Here is a 20,088-nt window from a genome sequence, read left to right as displayed (position 1 = left end):
GCAGAGACCATGTGATCTACACAGTACTGAACTCGCTCAGGGGCCATTTTAATGAAGTGACACTCAATGAAGCACCTTTTGAAGGGGTGCTGTGCAGAAGGGCCTCGTGGAGGGATAGATCATTTGTCTGGTATCCCTGTGCATAGGGGAATGAGAAAACCACTCCATGACCATTGTGGGGGAGAAATACTGCATTTTGGCTAACCCACCAAAGGCTTTGTGAGAATCACTTGCTTCACGACCCCCCTACACAAATAAAAGGCGAGTTTGGATTGCAATGCGTCTGATGAGGGCAGATGTCTTGAAGCATCTCGACCAGGATTTTGTGAGTTTATAAACAACCTGTCACCCCGGGTTCACCCACCTACTTTGTGAACTTCTTTGCATCAATTTTCTGAAACTGAATTTTGAACTGCCCTTTGAGAATAGTGCCAGGGCTGTAGTGCCTTGGGGTATTCCACACACACACACACACACACACACACACACACACACACACACAAGTATATTCACACATAGTTGGGCATTAAGTAGATAAGTTTAGATACGTGTAGCTAAATTAGATAAGGTGTTATATTATTGTTAATTAATAATTTGAAATATAACACTGTCTGGGCTCATTTTTATTGCTGTTGTCTAGTTCGTAACAGTACCTACTCATTTTTTCCTGGTAACCAGCCAATTGTTTGTCTGCACCAGTGTTACCTCCTACACTGTGAACTTTAATTTCCTTTATGGCAACTTATTAAATGCCTTTTCCACAGCAGAAGAATCAGAATCAGAATTTATTGTCATGAACATGTCATGAAATTCGTTGCTTTATGGCATTCATATAAACCACTGTACAACAATAAATAAAGATAATGCATGAAAAGTCAAAGCAAGGCCGTGTCTTTGGTTCATTATCGTTCAGGAATCTGATGGTGGAGGGGAAGAAGTTGTCCTAGTGCCATTGAATGCTTTAGGCTCCTGGACCTTTTCCACCAATGGTAGCAGAGTGAAGATGGCATGGCCTGTGTGGTGGGGGTCTTTGAAGATAGAAGCTGCTTTTTTAAGACACCGCCTCATGTCGATGTCCTCGATACAGCGGAGTCTGGTGCCCGTAATTTCGCAGGCTGAGTTACCAACCCTCTGGGGTTTATTCTTGTCCCGAGAGTTGGCGCCTCCGTACCAGACATAATGCAACCGGCTAGAATACTCTCCGTGGTCCACCAGTAGAAGAGTTCGAGAGTCTTCGGTGATGAACTGAATCTCCTCAGACACCTCAGGAAGTCTAGCCGAAGTGAAGCACGTGTCTCTTCAAAGAGCCTCAAGACATTTTTGAATGTTATTTTCCATTCTCATCCACTTTTCCTGATTACCGTGTCATTTTTAATGGTTCGATAACATATTCATTTCCCTTTGATGTATATTCTTGATTAGAAGAATTTTGGAAAGATGGAGATCGGTAACTCTTAAGTTAAAATTGGAGCCTTACTCTTTAATTGCTCTTTTTGGAACACCTCAAGATGATGACCTTTTTACTGACTGATTCAAAGCCGAATTTGCTTTTGATGGCCAGACATGGAAAGATAATACCCCACCTACTCATACACAATATTATCTTGTTTTATCGCGAGATAGACTCTCGAGGATTCAAATATCACATGATGTTAAGAATTAGTGTTGTTCTGGAATTTTGGCTTTTACTGTCTCTCTGCAAGATCCCTTGAATCATAGCATATCAACTTTCAATCTTGCTTAGACGATGGGGTTTTGAAATTTAAAAAAATCTTTCCTTTTACTTTGTATCTTGCAGCACATTGTATAATTGAACTTTTTTGTTGGTTGTATGGGGTGTCTAGGGAGGGGTAGCACCTCTGGTGGCGAGGTGGTAGGGTGCTGCCATGCTCTTTTCAGGCAGCTCATCGTCCTTCGGTCCCCACCTGATGCTCAGCTCTCACCTGTGGCTCCAAGTAGCAGCGGCCACATCCCAGTAAACCAGGGCTAAACCAGGTCTTCGACCCTCTGTGTGGCAGGGAGGCTCTGTCTGTCCCAGCGCGTGGAGTCTGGTCCCCTCCCTGGCCGATTGAGCAGAATGGACCAATGAATGGATCAAGCAGGCATTGGGGAGGACCAAGAGCATGGAGGGGTCCTGGTCGACCAGCAAGGGAGGTCTCCAGCCGCAACTGTTGCCCACGCCACTGGATCGAGGCCTCCCCTGCTGAGAGAGTGGAATTTCCCCCTGGGCAACGGCTTCGAAAGGCAGAATTAACATGTACCGAAGTAAAGATCTGGACCTGCTGCAATTCTCCTATCGTCACAACCGCTCCACAGCAGATGCAATATCGCTGGCTCTCCACTCAGCTCTGGATCTCCTCGAAAACAGCATTTCGTACATACAGCTGCTCTTCATCAACTACAGCTCGGCCTTCAACCCCATTATTCCCTCAGTGCTTTACTTCGGTACATGTTAATTCTGGCTGTGACCAGCCTTTCAAAGCGTTTCATCACAGCAGATGTGAGTGGTACTGGACAATAGTCACTGAGCAGTGTCTGCATCAGAATGAACGTTAGAGGGGAGCCTTAGCTTGTTAGGAGGGGCATAGTGGAACACTAATAAACTCGCTCAGCGTGGGGGAGGGTGGTGGGATGCTGTTGGAAGCTGAGACCTACCTGCTGATAAGCGTTAACACCACCCACCCCTCCAACGTAGCAGGCAAGGGCATTGCTTTTATTGCATCAAGCGTCACTGGGCACTACCGACACTTTGCGCACACTTGTGGTGTGACCGGGGGCGGGTGGAGCGTGCGTCAGGACAGCCGCTAATGACACGGGGGGTGGGGTGGGGGTGGGTCTGACGTCCAGTGATGGCCACGACCTTATGGGGGGGACCAGCACCTTGTTTGGGGGGGGGGAGGAAATGCCTACGGATGCCCCCACTTGGCCGCAACCCTGCACTGAGGCAGCTGGCACTGCTCTTCCTGGTCAAGAGGCTCCAAACCTTGGGGCCTCTGCACCTCCCTCTGTGACTGGATCCTCATCCAAAGTCCACAGTTGGTACGAATTGGAAGCAATGTCTCCTCCTCACTGATCAACACAGGCGCACCCCAAGGGTCCGTGCTTAGCCCACTGCTCTACTCATTATACACCCACGACTGTGTGGCCGGGCACGATTCCAATACCATCTACAAGTTTGCCGATGACACCGTAGTTGTCGGCAGAATCACAGACGGCAATGAGGAGGCGTCCAGGAGGGAGATTGATCAGCTCGATGAATGGTGCAATGACAACAACCTTGTGCTCAACATCAGCAAAACTAAGGAGGGAGACGGAGAACATGACCCAGTCTTCATCGATGGCATAGTAGTGGAGAGGGTCAACAACTTCAAATTCCTGGGGGTCAACATCTCCGAGGATCTGACGTAGAGCCTCCACGTTAATACAATCACAAAGAAGGCTCGGCAGTGGCTAGACTTTGTGAGGTGTCTGAGGAGATTCGGTTCATCACCGAAAACTCTTAAAAACTCCTACAGGATGACCGCGGGGAGCATTCTGGCAGGTTGCATCACTGCCTGGTACAGACAAGAATAAACCCCAGAGGGTTGTTAACTCGGCCTGCGGCATCACAGGCACCAGACTCCGCTCCATCGACATGAGGCGGTGTTTTAAAAATGCAGCCTCTATCCTCAAGGACCCCACCACCACTCAGGTCATGCCCTCTTCACTCTTCTACCATCAGAGAAAAGGTTCAGGAGGTTAAAGACGAGCACCCAGCGGCACAAGGACGGCTTCTTCCCCTCCGCCATCAGAGTTCTGAATGATCAATGAATCACAGACACGGCCTCACTTTGACTTTTCGTGCACAATTTTTATTCATTGCTGTAAGGTACTTTATATAAATGTTTGCTCTGTGACGCTGCCGCAAATTTTGTGACTCGTCTCAGACAATAAATTCTGATTCTGATTTTCAAAGGGAGAATTAGAGAGACAGGCAAGAGGGAATTTTGGGAAGTGAATGGTACACGATACAAGTCCACACAGGGAAGACCCCTCAACGACTACATCGGGGCTGCACACCTGCAATGAGCTCATCAACTTCATCCACTTCGCAGCAAACTTCCACCCTGATCTCAAACTCACCGACTCCATCTACGACCACACTCTCCCTTTCGTGGATCTCTCTGTCTCTGTCTCGGGAGACAAGCTTTCCACCGACATATTTTACAAACCCTCTAACTCCCGCAACTACCTGGACTACACTTCCAGCCAGATGGCATTAACATCGACTTCTCCAGTTTCTGCTCACCCACACCCTGTTCTCCCTCCCCTCCCCCTTCCCTCTGCCTCCTTTCCTCTAGCTCTCCACCCCTTCCCTCTCCATCCCCTCCCCCCATTCTCTGCTATGCCCTCCCTCCCTTATCCGCCTATTGCCTCTTGCCTGTGGGACCATACTCCTCCCCTTGCCCCTCTTCCCTTGCATTTTGTCCGGGTGCCTGCCGACATTTTATCCACACCTTGATGAAGGGCTCAAGCCCGAAACATTGGTTCTGTATCCTTATCTTTGCTCCATAAAGGACACTCTTTGACTTGCTGAGTTATCCAGTACTGTGTTTTTACTCTAAATACACGGTTAACACCCCAGGAGCACCTTGTCATAACCCCCCCCCCCCAGTCCTCTGTTGGTTGAGGGGCTTCCTCTTGGTCTCAGCCCCTCAGTGCCTGGTGATGGATGGACTCTAGACTGCGATCCTTTCCCACAGCACCCTTGCGTTGGCCGCACCAAGCCTCTGTGTGTCCCCGGCATGTACCCCTGCAGCCTGGAATGCACCTGTCGTCAGCACCCCCTCCTCCTCTCACCAGCAGCTCCATGCGCCAAAAGACCAACACTTTTCAGGCAGGCCAAAGGGCGTCATGGTCGGATGTCTGACCCTGTTCCTTGAGCACTGAAAACAGTGGACTAGGTTGCACAGAATGAAAACTGCTCGGCTGTGTTAGTGAGACTCAAACATGCACTTTTAGATCTCAGTGATTTAGTTGTAGTTTTGCTCTGCACACTGTATGGGGTAGTTGGTTCAATAATTAGTGTGGATGTGTCAGAATGAGGGAGCTTCTTCCTACAGGCTGTGAGACTGCTCAAGTTACTCTCCACAGCTCTACTATTTATCAGTAATATTAATTTCAATATAGGTACTGTGTATCTGTATCATTTGTCTGTACGTGTTGGCACTGTTCTGCACCGTGGACTGGAGAAGGCTGTTCTGCCTGATGTTTGCTCTGCCCGAACCCCGTTGGCCTTCCAGTGCACGGAGATGTCGGGGAGTGCTGCTGATGGGCACATTCCAGGCTGCAGGAGTACCTGCTGAGGCTTGGCGTGACCAATGCGAGGGCATTCCAGAGCCAAACCGTGGCTCGCCGGGCGCATGTGGCTCTTTGACCTGAACATGCGGCAGCAGAATGTTTGGGGCCGTAGCTCGCGATCGGGTGATTGTGGTGTGTGTGGCTGTGTTGCGGGCAGCGGGATTGTAAGTGAGAACCAGGTCGCCTTCACTTCTGAAATCCTGATGCCCCGACCGTGGACTCCTTCCTAGGCTCCAGCTGCCGGCCCATCCGAGCTCCCAACGCCCCAGCCACTCCCCCATCTGAGCTCCCAATGCACTACGACGCTCCCTCAAAATACCGAATTCCATGACTTGTTTGTGACAGCATATTCTGATTCTGAGAGAGTGAGGGCCTGGGCAAGTTTCCTCTACCTCCTGTCCTCATGACAGAAGCAACCCTGGTTGTAAGAGTGGCTGAGAGGGTGTTTGAAGCCTTCCTGCATCTGGCTCGTGAAATGCAGAAGTGAGATTGGATGAGTCAGACTGTGTGTGGGAACCAGACCTGATTTAAACACCCACCAACTTCCTCAGACAGTCTCATCTGTCCCAGCGACTTCCAGTAAATGGACAACCTTGCTGATTACCAAAGACTTACTGGATATGTTCACAGAAACACCAATCACAACCAGGCCATGCTTGGGTTACCATTAATATGCTTAAAAAAAATATTGCTGAAAGAATATGAAACCAAGACAAGATGTACACGGTGAACGGTCGGGCACTAAGGAGTGCAGTAGAACAGATACATAATTCCCTGAAAGTGGTAACTCAGGTGGATAGGGTTGAAAAGAGTGGTTTTGGCAAATTGGCCTTCATAAATCAAATTATTGAGTCAAGGAGTTGGGATATTATGGTAAAGTTGGACAAGACATTGGTGAGGCCAGATTTGGAGGATGGTGTGCAGTTTTGGTCACTGAACTACAGGAAAGATCTCAATAAGATAGAAAGAGTTCAGAGAAGATTTACTAGGATGTTGGCTAGACTTCAGGGAAAGGTTAAACAGGTCAGGACTATTCCCTGGAGCGTAGAAGAATGAGAGGAGATTTGATATTTAAAATTATGAGGGGGATGGACAGAGTGAATGTAGGTCGGCTTTTTACACTGAGGGTCGGTGAGATACAAACCAGAGGACGTGGGTTAAGGGTGAAAGGTTTAGAGGGAACTTCTTCACACAGACAGCAGTGGGGGTGTGGAATGAGCTGAGGTGGTGAATGCGGGCTCAATTTTAACATTTAAGAAGAATTTGGACAGGGACATGGATGGGAGGAGTCTGGACTGGGTGCAGGACAGTGGGACTAGTGTTAGGTCTGCTTTGTTCATGAATGAGTGAGACAAACACCAGACTGAGTCGAAATCAGGGTTCTTTGTTCTTTATTACCGGATTGTAACACTTGCGACTAACAAAGTTAGTCGGAGAATGCATTCTGCCGTTATCAGCAAAATGGTGATTTTTTATACCCTTGGATACATGCTTAGAACATCATCATATCATTACTTGTCCAATGACTAAAACTGTTGCTATCCTTTCCCTGCTAGCTTCCTGCCTCTCAATCCATCAATGTCTCTCTTATCTTGTAAGTACAAGGATGCATTTACATCTTGTTACAGCCCTGTACATTCCCATCTCATGATGTTTTACCTAACAGGAGTACAAGGACACCTCCCCTTCTTGTTACTGCCCTGTACAGGGTAACTCCCTACACATTCCCATCTCATGATGTTTTACCTTACACTAGGCAGAATAATAGCTCAGCACAGACTAGAAGGGCTGAAGGGCCTGTTTCTGTGCTGTAATATTCTACAGTGCTATGGTTCTAAATTTAGTCCAGACCAGCACCGAGGCTCTCTTAATGAAAGCCTGATAGCATGGAGTGTCTGCGGTGGGATACAGAGTTCGCCCTTACAATAACAGCCACCGGGTATTTATACCCAGACATGAAGCCTTAGTTGTTCATCCCCCACACTCTCCCTCTTGTTGCCAGTCAGCTCAGAATTAGAATCAGAATTTAATATAATGAAATTCGTTGTTTTGCGGCAGCATCACAGGGCAAACATTTATAGAAACCACCTTACAAGATAAATAAAAATGGAGCAAGAAAAGTCAAAGTGAGGCAGTTGGATCATTGATCGTTCAGGAATCTGACGGCGGAGGAGAAGAAGCTGTCCTTGTGTTCGTCTTCAGGCTCCTGGACCTTTTCCCAGATGGAAGCAGAGAGAAGAGGGCACAGCCTGGGTTATGGGGGGTCTTTGAGAATAGTGGTTGCTTTATTCAGACACCGTCTCATGTCGATGTCCTCGATGGAATGAAGTCTAGTGCCTGTGATGCCTCAGGCTGAGTTAACAACCCTCTGGAGTTTATTCCTATCCTGGGAGTTGGTGACCCCATACCAGGCAGTGATGCAACCCGCCAGAACGCTCTCTTCAGTTCACCTGTCAAAATTTTCAAGTCTTCAGCGAGATACCATGGCTTAATCGAAGTGTCTGTTTTTGACACACAAGCTCACAATTACTTGCGCTGAGTTGTCACCCAGTTTTTTTATTAACATTCATTTCACGGCCGTTCAAAGGTAGAGTGCAGATGGTTTTGTGTTTACTGGGAATCAATAAGAGGATTGGAAGAAAATAACAAGAAGCAAGAAAGTCTGCTGCGGTCAAGCGCAATGTGGAAACATGCTGGAGAAACTCAGCAGGTCACGTAGCATCCATTGGAAATGAAGTGTGTAGTAATAGAGTACTAATGATCCTCCTGACCACTAGAGGGAGTCAGAGACTGGTTTGTTGCAGTTTCAGTTGGATTCAAGATGGATGCCTCCACGTGGTCTTGTGTACTTTAGTTAATGAAGTATAGTTGTTTTAAAAGAACCCAAGTTTCTTTTATTACAATGAAAGAAACATCACATGGTACCAAGAAACACCAGTTATAGGCAGCAGTGGACTGTAGTGGACCTGCAGAGTGTCCGGGACTGTACTCGCTGGAATTAGAAGAATGAGGGTGGATCTTACAGAAACATATAAAATTATGAAAGGCATAAATAAGATAGAGGTAGGTAAGATATTCCCATTGGTGGGGGAGACCAGAACAAGGGGACGTCGCCTCAAAATTCGGTGGAGTATATTTAGGATGGAGACGAGGAGGCTTTTCCCCAGCAGGTGGTGAATCTGTGGAATTTGCTGCCCATTGAAGCAGTGGAGGCGACCTCAGTAAATATATTTAAGACAAGGTTGGATGGATTTTTACATAGTTGGGGAATTAAGGGATACAGGGAAAAGGTGGAGATGGGCCATATAACCACTTACAGCACAGAACAGGCCAGTTCGGCCCTACTAGTCCATGCCGTAACAAATCCCCACCCTCCTAGTCCCACTGACCAGCACCCGGTCCATACCCCTCCAGTCCTCTCCTCTGCATGTAACTATCTAGTCTTTCCTTAAATGTAACCAATGATCCCGCCTCAACCACGTCTGTTGGAAGCTCATTCCATATCCACACCACCCTTTGCGTAAAGAAATTTCCCCTCATGTTCCCCTTATCATTTTCCCCCTTCAATCTTAAACCATGCCCTCTAGTTTGAATCTGCCCCACTCTTAATTGAAAAAGCCTATCCACGTTTACTCTGTCTGTCCGTTTTAAAATCTTAAACACCTCTATCAAGTCCCCTCTCAATCTTCTACGCTCCAGAGAAAAAAGCCCCAGTCTGCACAACCTTTCCCTGTAACTCAAACCTTGAAATCCTGTCAACATTCTCGTGAACCTTCTCTGCACTCTCTCTATTTTGTTTATATCTTTCCTATAATTTGGTGACCAAAACTGTACACAGTACTCCAAATTTGGCCTCACCAATGCCTTGTACAATTTCATCATAACCTCCCTACTCTTGAATTCAATACTCCGATTTATGAAAGCCAACATTCCAAATGCCTTCGTCACCACACCATCTACCTGAGTATCAGCCTTGAGGGTACTATTTACCACAACTCCTAAATCCCTTTGTTGCTCTGCATATCTCAATAGCCTACCATTTAATGCATATGACCAATTTAGATTTGCCTTTCCAAAATGTAACACCTCACACTTATCTGTATTAAATTCCATCAGCCATTTCTTAGCCCACACCTCCAGCCTTCCTAAATCACATTTTAATCTACAGTAATCTTCCTCACTGTCCACAACACCACCAGTCTTTGTATCATCCACAAACTTGCTTATCCAATTCTCCACCCCTACTTCCAGATCATTAATATATATAACAAACAATAGTGGACCCAGGACCGATCCCTGAGAAACTCCACTAGTCACCGGCCTCCAATTGGACAAACAATTTTCTACCACTACTCTCTGACACCTCCCATCCAACCATTGCTGAATCCATTTCACTACCTCCTCATTTATACCTAATGCCTCCACCTTTTTTCCTAACCTTCTGTGGAGAACTTTGTCAAAATCTTTACTAAAGTCTAAATAGACAACATCCACAGCTTTCCCTTCATCAACCTTTTTTGTAACCCCCTCAAAAAACTCAATCAGGTTTGTCAAGCATGATCTACCTCCGACAAAACCATGCTGATTACTCCCTATCGATCCCTGTACCTCCAAATATTTGTAAATACCATCCCTCAGAACACTTTCCATCAACTTGCCCACCATAGACATCAGATTCACGGGCCTATAATTCCCAGGTTTACATTTAGACCCTTTCTTAAACAGCGGAACCACATGCGCTACCCTCCGATCCTTTGGCACTACCCCCGTGGCCAGTGACATCCTAAATATCTCTGTTAATGGCCCCACTATCTGTCCACTAACCTCCTGAGTGTCCTTGGGAATATTTTGTCCGGTCCCGGAGATTTATCCACCTTTATCTTTTTCAACACAGCCATCACTACCTCCTCGGTTATCCTTATATGCTTCATGACCTCCCCACTATTTTCCTTTACCTCAACTGGTTCAATATTTTTTTTCCCTAGTGAATTCCGAGGCAAAGAAATCATTCAAAATTTCCCCCATTTCCTCTGACTTCTCACTCAGCCTACCCTCACTACCTGGAAGGGGTCCAATTTTATCCCTCACTAATTTTTACTTTTAATGTACTTATAGAAACCCTTTGGATTTATCTTTACTCTGTCTGCCAAAGCCTCTTCGTGCCTTTTTTTGGCCTTTCTAATTTCTTTCTTAAGATTCCTTCTACACTCCTTGTAGTCCTCCTTCAAATTGTCAGTTCTCTGTTCTTTATACCTCTTGTACACCTTTTTTTTTCTCCTAACCAAATTTCCAATATTCCTCGAAAACCAAGCCTCCCTATGACTTCCAGCCTTTCCTTTGATCCTCACTGGGACGTAACTACTCTGTACCCTCAAAATTTCTTTTTTGAATATCCTCCATTTCTCATTTACACCCTCACCTGAAAATATCCTGTCCCATTCAATACTCCCCAAATCCCTTCTTATTCCTTTGAAATTTGCTCTTCTCCAATCCAGAACCTCAACTTTATGCCCCTCCTTGCTCCTCCCTAAAACTACCTTAAAACTAACAGAATTATGATCACTAGACCCAATTGGATCTCCAACATTAATGTCTGATACCTGACCTAGCTCGTTCCCTAACAGGAGATCCAGTATTACACTGTCCCGAGTCGGTTCTTCTACTAATTGATTCAGAAAACAATCTTGAACACATTTAACGAATTCTAGCCCATCCAACCCTCTAACTGTATGGGTATCCATAATCAATGTGAGGGAAGTTAAAATCTCCCATGATCACAACCTTATGATTCTCACACATATACGTTATCTCTCTACACATTTGTTCCTCTAGTTTTCTTGACCCATTTGGTGGTCTGTAATACACCCCTATTAGCACCCTCATGTCTCCTTCACCCCTCAATTCCACCCAAACAGCCTCACTGGACGATCCCTCCAGACCATCTTGCCACCTCACGGCAGTAATGTCCTCCTTAACAAGCAGAGAACTCCTCCCCCTTTTTTACCCCCTGATCTATCACATCTAAAACAAATGTATCCTGGAATGTTAAGTTGCCAGTCCTGCCCCTCTTGTAGCCAGGTCTCACTAATTGCCACAATATCATTACACCAAGTATATGTCCATGCTCTAAGCTCATCTACCTTGTTCACTATGCTTCTTGCATTAAAATATATGCATTTCAGAGAATGACCCACGCATATATTCTCTTTTCTACCTTTTACCCTAATCTCCATCCTACTTTTGTTATCATTATTATTCCTATCTAGGTGGCCGTGCTCCCTTGACACTGCTCTCACACTCTGTTCCCCACCCCCCCTGCCAAACTAGTTTAAACCTTCCCCCACAGCTCTAGCAAATCTGCTTGCAAGCAAATTGGTCCCTCTTCAGTTCAAGTGGAGTCTGTCTCTTTTGTACAGGTCCGACGTTCCCCAGAAGAGATTCCAATGATCCAGAAATCTTATCCCTTGCCCCCTGCACCATCTCTTTAGCCACGCATTCATCCTTCACATCCTCCTATTTCTACCTTCACTAGCGCGTGGCACCGGCAGCAATCCAGAGATTACTACCTTGGAGGTCCTGTTTTTTAACTTCCTACCTAATTCTACATAATTCTGTTTCAGGACCTCATCCCCACTTCTCGCTAAGTCATTGGTCCCCACATGGACCACGACTTCTGCCTGTTCTCCTTCCCCTTGCAGAAAGCTATGTTCTCGATCAGAGATATCCCTGACCCTGGCACCAGGGAGGCAACAGACCAACATGGATCCCCGATATCGTCCCACAAACCTTCTATCTGTCCCTCTGACTAACATGTCCCCAACTACAAGTATCATCAGATCAGCCGTAATCTAATTAAATGGCAGAACAGGCTCGATGGGCTGAATGGATGACTCATGCTCCTATTATTTATGTTCTGATGACACTGACACAAGAGGCAGCAAATGCAGCATATCTGAAATTATTGTTGCATTCAGCTTGTAGTTGCCGATCATGTATTATTTCCACCCCCCCTCCCCCCCCAGGAAGCAAACCTGTTGAACAAAAATAATTGTGATGTTGATCGTGAAATCAGACAGGATCCCTTTCTCTTGAAAGAGACAAATTTGAAACTTTCTGAGTTGGATGCAAGGGAGAGTGGAATCGTGCATCTTCAGTGAAATAGATAATGTGGTCTCTTCTTGATTTGCCACTTGCGGTGAGATTTCTCTTTTCGACTTGGCCCCGTATTTTCCAGTGCCATAACTTGCACGACATTTGCACAGCTATTTCGAAGTAAAATCCGAAAGTCTGCAGACACCAGGGTCAAAGTAAAAACTCAGCTGAGTTTCTCCAGCATTGTGGTTTCGCTTGCACAGTATTTCACTTGCTGCAGAGCTGCGGGGTATCTCTGACAAATGGATGAGAGTGCAAGCATTCTCTGAAATATCAGTTGCTTTCCACCACCCTTTTACTGTGGAGATGGGCTGGGGGAGCGTTCTGGCAGGTTGCATCACTGCCTGGTACGGAGGCGCCAATTCTCAGGAGAAGAATAAACTCCAGAGGGTTGTTAACTCGGCCTGCGATATCACAGGCACCAGTCTCCACTCCGAGGACATCAATATGAGGTGGTGTCTTAATAAAGCAGCCTCTATCCTCAAAGACCCCCCCCCCCCCCCACCACCCAGATCATGCCCTCTTCATTCTGCTACCATCGGGGAAAAGGTACAGGAGCCTGAAGACAAGAACCCAAGATTCAATTTATTGTCACTGTAATAAAACATCGTAATATTACACAGAATTTGTTTTTGTTGGCCTTATGGCAGATTTGGCATTGGGAGAAATTGCCTGAAGGGCCTCTTACAGTCAGAGAAAGTGAAGCAAAAGAGAGTGTGTCCCACCCACCCAGAGTCACCGTATCCGTGGATTCGCCTTCAGCGCTCCCGCAGCCTCACGGACTCCAGTCCAAACTATCAGCAGCCCCAAGCTCCAGATCCGAATCTCCGACACAAATAGGAACCCGTCAGCACCTTCGGCCCCCTCTTGCCTTCCGGTTCTGACACCTGGTGCACCTCCAGCTAGCCTCGAGGTAGCCTGCATCAGTCCGCAGCCCCCCAGCAACAGTCTCCAGCAGCCCACAGCCTCCAATTGCTGTCAGCTCCTCACGGGCTTTGAAAGGAGCTAGCGGCAGTTTTATTTAAAATCCCGCAACTGCAGGGTCTGCGCCCAAGATGGTGTCTGCGCTAGATGGCAGCAGCCAAAGAGGGGTTGCAGACTCCAAGGTAGCAAAGGACCAGAGCAGGGCACCAGAAAATGGGGAGACCATCCCTAGCAGCTCAAGGACATCTTCTTCCACTGTGCCATCAAATTCCTGAATGAATAATGAACCAAAGACACTGACTTACTTTGACTGTTTCCTTGCACCGTTTTTATTTATTTTGTTAGATGGTCACAAATTGCAAGAAGGAAGCCTACAGGAGGGAGATGGATCAGCTCATTGAGAGATGTCGCGACAACAACCTTGTGGTCTTCAGGAGGGAGTCGGGGGAACATGACCCAGTCCTCATCGAGGGCTCAGTGGTGGAGACAGTCAAGAACTTAAATTCCTGGGGGAGGGGGGTGGATCAACATCTCCGAAGATCTGTCCTGGAGCCTCCACGTCAATGCGATCACAAAGAAGGCTGTACTTTGCAAGGATTCTGAGGAGATATGGTTCGTCACTGAAAACTCTCGTAAACTTCTCCGGGTGAACCGCTGGGAGTATTCTGGCCAGTTGCATCACTGCCTGGGACGGAGGCGGCAATTCTCAGGACAAGAATAAACTCCAGAGGATTGTTAACATCACAGGCACCAGACTCCACTCCATTGAGGACATCGACATGAGGTGGTGTCTTAAAAAAGCAGCCTCTATCCTCAAAGACCCCACCACCTAGGCCGTGCTCTCTTCAATCTGTGACCATCGGGGAAAAGGTCCAGGAGCCTGAAGATAAGCACAAGGACAGCTTCTTCCCCTCCGCCATCAGATTCCTGAATGGTCAATGAACCACAGACCCTGCCTGAATTTTCATGCACTATTCATTTTATGTTGTAAGATGGTGATAGAATGAATGTTTGCCCCGTAATGCTGCCGCAAAACATCAATTTTTGTGACTATAAATCCTGATCCTGCAAACTTGCATCTTGTGGATAGTGGGCTGAGTGCCAGCAGTTTCCTGGTCCAAGTTCATCAAGCACCAATGTTCTTGCTGCGCCCGCCCCATCCGCCGCCTCCCGCTCCGCCCCCCTCTCTCCTAGAACCACAAAATCGACCTCGAAGAAATTCTGAGAATCGGCGGCGGGGCCTCGGGCGTGACGTCACCCAGATAGCGCACGTGACCTTCTCCAGGCTGGAAGCGTCCAAACCCGCCGAGAGAGCAGGGGGGTAGGGGGGTAGAAACGGTGTACGATAGAAATCTGTCCGGTCCAAGGGGAAGGGAGAAATAATAAAGAGAAGGGACGGCCGGATGACGTGATGAAAAGATTTGTAAATGAGCTGAAAATGTGTTTAGTGGACTGGGGCGGGGAGAGCCGGGGAAGTGCAGGTGTCGTCACCCCTCCGGAAAGCTGCTAGTGGTGGAGTCCGCCTTCCATTCTGAGAACCACCGCCGCCGGCTTCCGAGAAAAGATTTTCCACGAAGTGTCGCCGCGCGCAGCTTCTGGGAAAGGTGATGGGCTCCGGGGGGGATGGGCTCCGGGGGGGGTGGGCGGGGGGTCCGGGCCGGGGCACCGGGGGGACGGAGACGGGAGGTTGGGACCGAGACGAGGGGACCGGAGGGGGGGTGTCCGGGAGGTCGGACGGGGACTGAGGAGTCCGGGGGGAGAGGGGGTTCGGACCGGGGGGACGGGAGGTCGGGACCGGGACTGATGGGGCCGGGGGATTCCGGACTGGGGGGAATGGGGAACCAGGGTGCCGGGGACTAAGGGGGATGGGGAGTGAGGGGAACGGGGGTTCTGACCGGGGGGACGGGGTCGGGACTGGGGGGACGGTCGACCGGGACCGCTGGGGGGGGGAGGGAAGAGAGAGAGATGGGGTGAGAGAGAGGGGAGGAGGAGGGGGAGGATGGGGGTGAGAGAGACGGGAGGGGGAGGATGGGGGTGAGAGAGAGGGGAGGGGGAGGATGGGGGTGAGAGAGAGGGGAGGGGGAGGATGGGGGTGAGAGAGAGGGGAGGGGGAGGATGGGGGTGAGAGAGAGGGGAGGGGGAGGATGGGGGTGAGAGAGAGGGGAGGGGGAGGATGGGGGTGAGAGAGAGGGGAGGGGGAGGATGGGGGTGAGAGAGGGGGGAGTGGCGAGGCGGGGGGGGAGCGGCGAGGCGGGGGGGGAGCGGCGAGGCGGGGGGGGGAGCGGCGAGGCGGGGGGGGGAGCGGCGAGGCGGGGGGGGGACCGGCGAGGCGGGGGGGGGGACCGGCGAGGCGGGGGGGGGGACCGGCGAGGCGGGGGGGGGGGACCGGCGAGGCGGGGGGGGGACCGGCGAGGCGGGGGGGGGGGACCGGCGAGGCGGGGGGGGGGACCGGCGAGGCGGGGGGGGGGACCGGCGAGGCGCGGGGGGGGGGACCGGCGAGGCGCGGGGGGGGACCGGCGAGGCGCGGGGGGGGACCGGCGAGGCGCGGGGGGGGACCGGCGAGGCGCGGGGGGGACCTTTGGAGAGGGGCCAGGGGGTGAGAGGGATATGGGCAGGGATGTTCAAGTGGGAGAGATGACAGGGGGGGTGGGGGATCAAAGGCAGGAGAGTACCCCACTCAGGGTAGGTTGGGGCTTGGGATGGGAAAGCAGGGCTGGCTCGAGCTGGGGGTACAAGATTGGGTCAGGGGGACTGGAGCTGGCTTGCACAGGATTGTGAGTAGGTGGGCTGCCCTGGCTCCCTTCCCTACATTTGGGGCTCCCCCAACTCCTGTTGGGGTCCCGCTGCCATCTGGGGGTGTTCAGGGCTGGGAATTGGTTTGTGTGCGATTGGTTGGTTGGGGATGGGCCAGTATGGGGGCTGAGGGAGATCCTAATGGATTGGGGTAATTGATGGTGCTCCGTACAGCAAGACCAAGGTAGGTGATGAGATGCTGTGGCCAGTGACTGCGCTCCAACGGGGCTGGTTTTGGGAGCTATTTGTACATGTTTGATGTACTATCTGTGTGGTGAAATGGTTTTGGATGGTCTCTACATCGCAGAGACCAGGTTCAGACTGGGAGATTGCTTCATCGAGCACCTTGGGTCTGTCTGCAGCAATAGCATGGATCTCCCAGCAGCCACCCACTTCAAATTCCCGTCCCACCGCCTGTCCATGGTCTCGTGCGCCGAGGCCACCCACCAATTGGAGGAACAACACCTCATCTTTAGTCTGGCCCCCCCCCCCCCCCCCAAAACCTGATGGCATTAACATCAACTTCTCTGACCTTCATTAAAACTCCTTTCTCTCTCTCTCTCTCTCCCATCCCTTGACCCTCTCTCCTTTTTGTTGGTCTGGACTCCTCCACCTGACTGCCCTATCTCTATTCTGAGCATTCCTGTGTTTTTTGTTGCTTGAGGAAGGGCTCAGCCCCGAAACGTTAGGAATATTTTCATTATTTTCAGACGTAGAGCACGATAACAGGCCCTTCTGTCCCACGAGCCTGTGCCGCCCAGTTGACCAACAGATCTTGTATGTTTTGAAGGGTGGGAGGAAACCGGAGCTCCTGGGGAAAACCCACATACAAGCTCCTTACAGATTTCAACTGTGGTCTCTGATCGCTGGCGCTGTAAATGCGTGGCGCTAACAGCTACTCCCAAATTTATGAATGCTGCGAGACCGGCCTAGCCCCTCCAGCCACCTCTCTGTTTTTACGACCGTCACAGCATCTTCAGATGTTCGCGTTTCGCTAAGATGGATTTGGCGGCAGGGTTAAGCCTGGAATTTCGAGCTCTTGGTTGGATCGTTCCTCTAATCCCCCCCCCCAAAAAACCCTGGCTTTATCTGGCAGATTTTCAGGCTCTTGCCCAACTTGGCTGCTTCAGGAGGAACTTGTTGCGATGTCACCCAGATGCAAATTGAAAGCAGAATTTCCAGAATGAGTCAGAACTTTGTTTTTCGGTGGAACCAAAACTCGGTTCTTCGACACAGGGGAAAGTCTCATGGTTCTAGTTCTGTACTGGTAATTTCAAACCACTTATCGTTTCTGCTGCCAGTCTCTGTTTGCTATGGACTCTGGGAGGGGAGCTGGTGAAATCTGTCCGTCTTGCTGGAATGAGCTGGGTCCCTGTTCCTGATGCTGGTCTTGTTACTGGGGTATTCTGATCATTCCCCCTCCTATTCCGCGCGGGATACCCCAGAGCGGAGAGGGTGGTCCGGAGCCCACAGAAACAAGATTGTCACATAATAAAGACAGTGCAGTATTAGTTGAAATTTGTTTTTGTCTGCTGTAAGATTTGCCATCGGCAGATTTGCCTGACGCAGTCGGAGAGAGAGAAAAGTGAAAGAGGATCACCAAGTGTCAGTGGATTTGCCTCCAGCACTCACGCAGCCTTCTGTCCAAATTGTCGGCCACCCTGAGCTCCAGATCAGAACCATCAGGCACCCTCTTGCATCCCGGTTCCAATATCTGGTATCCCTTCAGCTAGCTCAGGTTATTAGGACCTGGTGTGCTCTTAATGTGGTCGACTTAGTTGCTGGGGCCAACAGAGGGTTGAAAACTTAGAAAGACCTACAGCGCCACACAGGCCCTTCAGCCAATAAAGTTGCTCTGAACATGTCCCTACTGTAGAAATTACTCGGCTTTCCCATAGCGCTCTATTTTTTCTAAGCTCCATGTACTTATCCAAAAGTCTTTTAAAGGACTCTATCGGATCCTCCTCCACTACAGTTGCCGGCGGACCATTCCACGCACCCACCTCTCTATGCAAAAAAAAAAATCCTTAACCCTGACATCTCCTCCATACCCACTCGCCAGCACCTTAAACCTGTGTTCTCTTGTGGTGCCCATTTCGTCCCTGGGAAAAAGCCTCTGACTGTCCGCACAACCAATGCCTGTCATCATCTTAAACACCTCGGTCACCTCTTGTCCTCCGCCGCTCCAAGGAGAAAAGGCCGAGTTCTTTTGACCAGTTTTCATAAGGCATCTCCCTAAACCAGGCAATGTCCTTGTCAATCTCCTCTGCACCCTTTCCATGGCTTCCACGTCCTTCCGGTCATGAGGCAACCATCACTGAGCTCCGTACTCCCAAATGCTGCATTGGTGTTGCTTGTGGGTCAGTGTGTATCTGCTTATGGTTCCAACTTGCTCACGTAGGAGAGGGGAGCAGAGCTCGGGTCCTTGAATAGAACTGGTGCTTTGGCAGTGGAGAGGTGACTGAATGACTGCATTGGCTGTGCTGGCTTGGTAGGAGGTTTGTAAAAACCCACAGAACTGCTGGAGGACCTCAGCCAGTCCTGTCACGTCTATAGGATTACCGATGTACCTTGAAGAAGGCCTCAGGCCCGAAACATCAGTAATATATCTTTATCTCCTGCGCACGCTAAGATATATTACCGACGAGCCTTAAGGAAGGGCTCAGGCTCGAAATGTTGGTAATCTATCTTCCTGCGTCCATAGGATCAGCAAGTTTGCAGATGACACTAAGATTGGCGGTGTTATGGACAGTGAGGAAGGTTTTTAAAGCTTGCAGAGGGATCTGGACCAGCTGGTAAATTGGCAGGTGGAATTTAATGCAGACAAGAGTGAGGTGTTGTAATTTGGAAGGGCAAACCATGAAAGGATGTACACGGTAAATGGTCGGGCACTGAGGGGTGCAGCACAACAGAGGGATCTGGGCATACAGTTACATAATTCCCTGAAAGTGGTGTCACAGGTAGACAGGGATGAAAGGAGAACTTTTGGCACATTGGCCTTCATAAATCAAAGTATTGAGTACAGGAGCTGGGATGTTATGGTAAAGTTGTATAAGACATTGGTGAGGCCAAATTTGGAGCATCAAGTGCAGTTTTGGTAACTGAACTACAGAAAAGATATCAATAAGATTGAGGGCAGAGAAGATTTATGAGCATGTTGCCCGGAACAGAGTTACAGGGAAAGATTGAACAGGTTCGGTCTTTAGTCCCTGGAGGGTAGAAGAATGAGGGGAAATTTGATGGAGGTGTTTAAAATTGAGGGGGATGGACAGAGTAAATGTAGATCGGCTTTGGGGGAATCTCTTCACACAGAGAGCAGTGGGAGTGGGGAGCGAGCTGAAATGGTGAACGTGGGCTCAGTTTTAACATCTAATAAGAATTTGGACAAGTGCATGGATGGGAGGGCTATGAAATGAGTGCAGGTCAGTGGGACTAGGCAAAAAAAATGGTTTGACACAGACTAGAGGGGCCTGTTTTTGTGCCTTAATGTTCAACAGTTCTATTCCCAAAGTAACTTTAAGAAGGGTTGAGGCCCGAAATGTGAGTAATATATCTTTACCTCCTGCAAGACCGGCTGAGTTCCTCTAGCAGGTCTGTGCGTTTTTGCTGCAATCACAGCGTCTGCAGGCTTTTCATGTTCCACCCCACCCCACCCCAGTACAAGACGTGCCCACAGATGGAGCTGGCTTTCTTTGGTTCCGACTGGAGCAGGTTATGGCTCTCCTCAGCTTTTGGTAACTGATTCCGCATTTACCAGAATTGCCCTCCCTTGAATGTATGATGCTGCTTACGATGTTTAAACATCATCCTGTTGAGTCACACAAGGGAAGCCAAGGCAGTGTTACTGGAAAGCACGAGAGCTGGGACTGTGACATTGAT

General features: G+C 49.2%; 1 protein-coding gene across 3 annotated transcripts in view; it reads left to right on the top strand.

Annotated features, from left to right (window-relative positions):
• The first annotated feature begins 14,947 nt into the window (after window positions 1-14,947).
• Window positions 14,948-20,088, top strand: part of LOC138754954 (B-cell CLL/lymphoma 6 member B protein-like) — a 73,660-nt gene continuing 68,519 nt past the window's right edge. The window contains exon 1 of one of the 3 annotated variants that reach the window (XM_069920018.1): window positions 14,948-15,020. The gene's annotated coding sequence lies outside the window, so the exon portion shown is untranslated. Of the gene's footprint in view, window positions 15,021-16,059; window positions 16,394-20,088 lie in introns of those variants that run through there. The other 2 variants (XM_069920019.1, XM_069920016.1) reach the window with 2 other exon arrangements.

The sequence above is a fragment of the Narcine bancroftii genome, chromosome 2 (genome assembly GCF_036971445.1).
Source record: "Narcine bancroftii isolate sNarBan1 chromosome 2, sNarBan1.hap1, whole genome shotgun sequence".
Classification (NCBI taxonomy): domain Eukaryota; kingdom Metazoa; phylum Chordata; class Chondrichthyes; order Torpediniformes; family Narcinidae; genus Narcine; species Narcine bancroftii.
The sequence above is the reverse complement of the archived record's forward strand: the minus strand, read 5'-3'. Positions and strand labels throughout refer to the sequence as shown.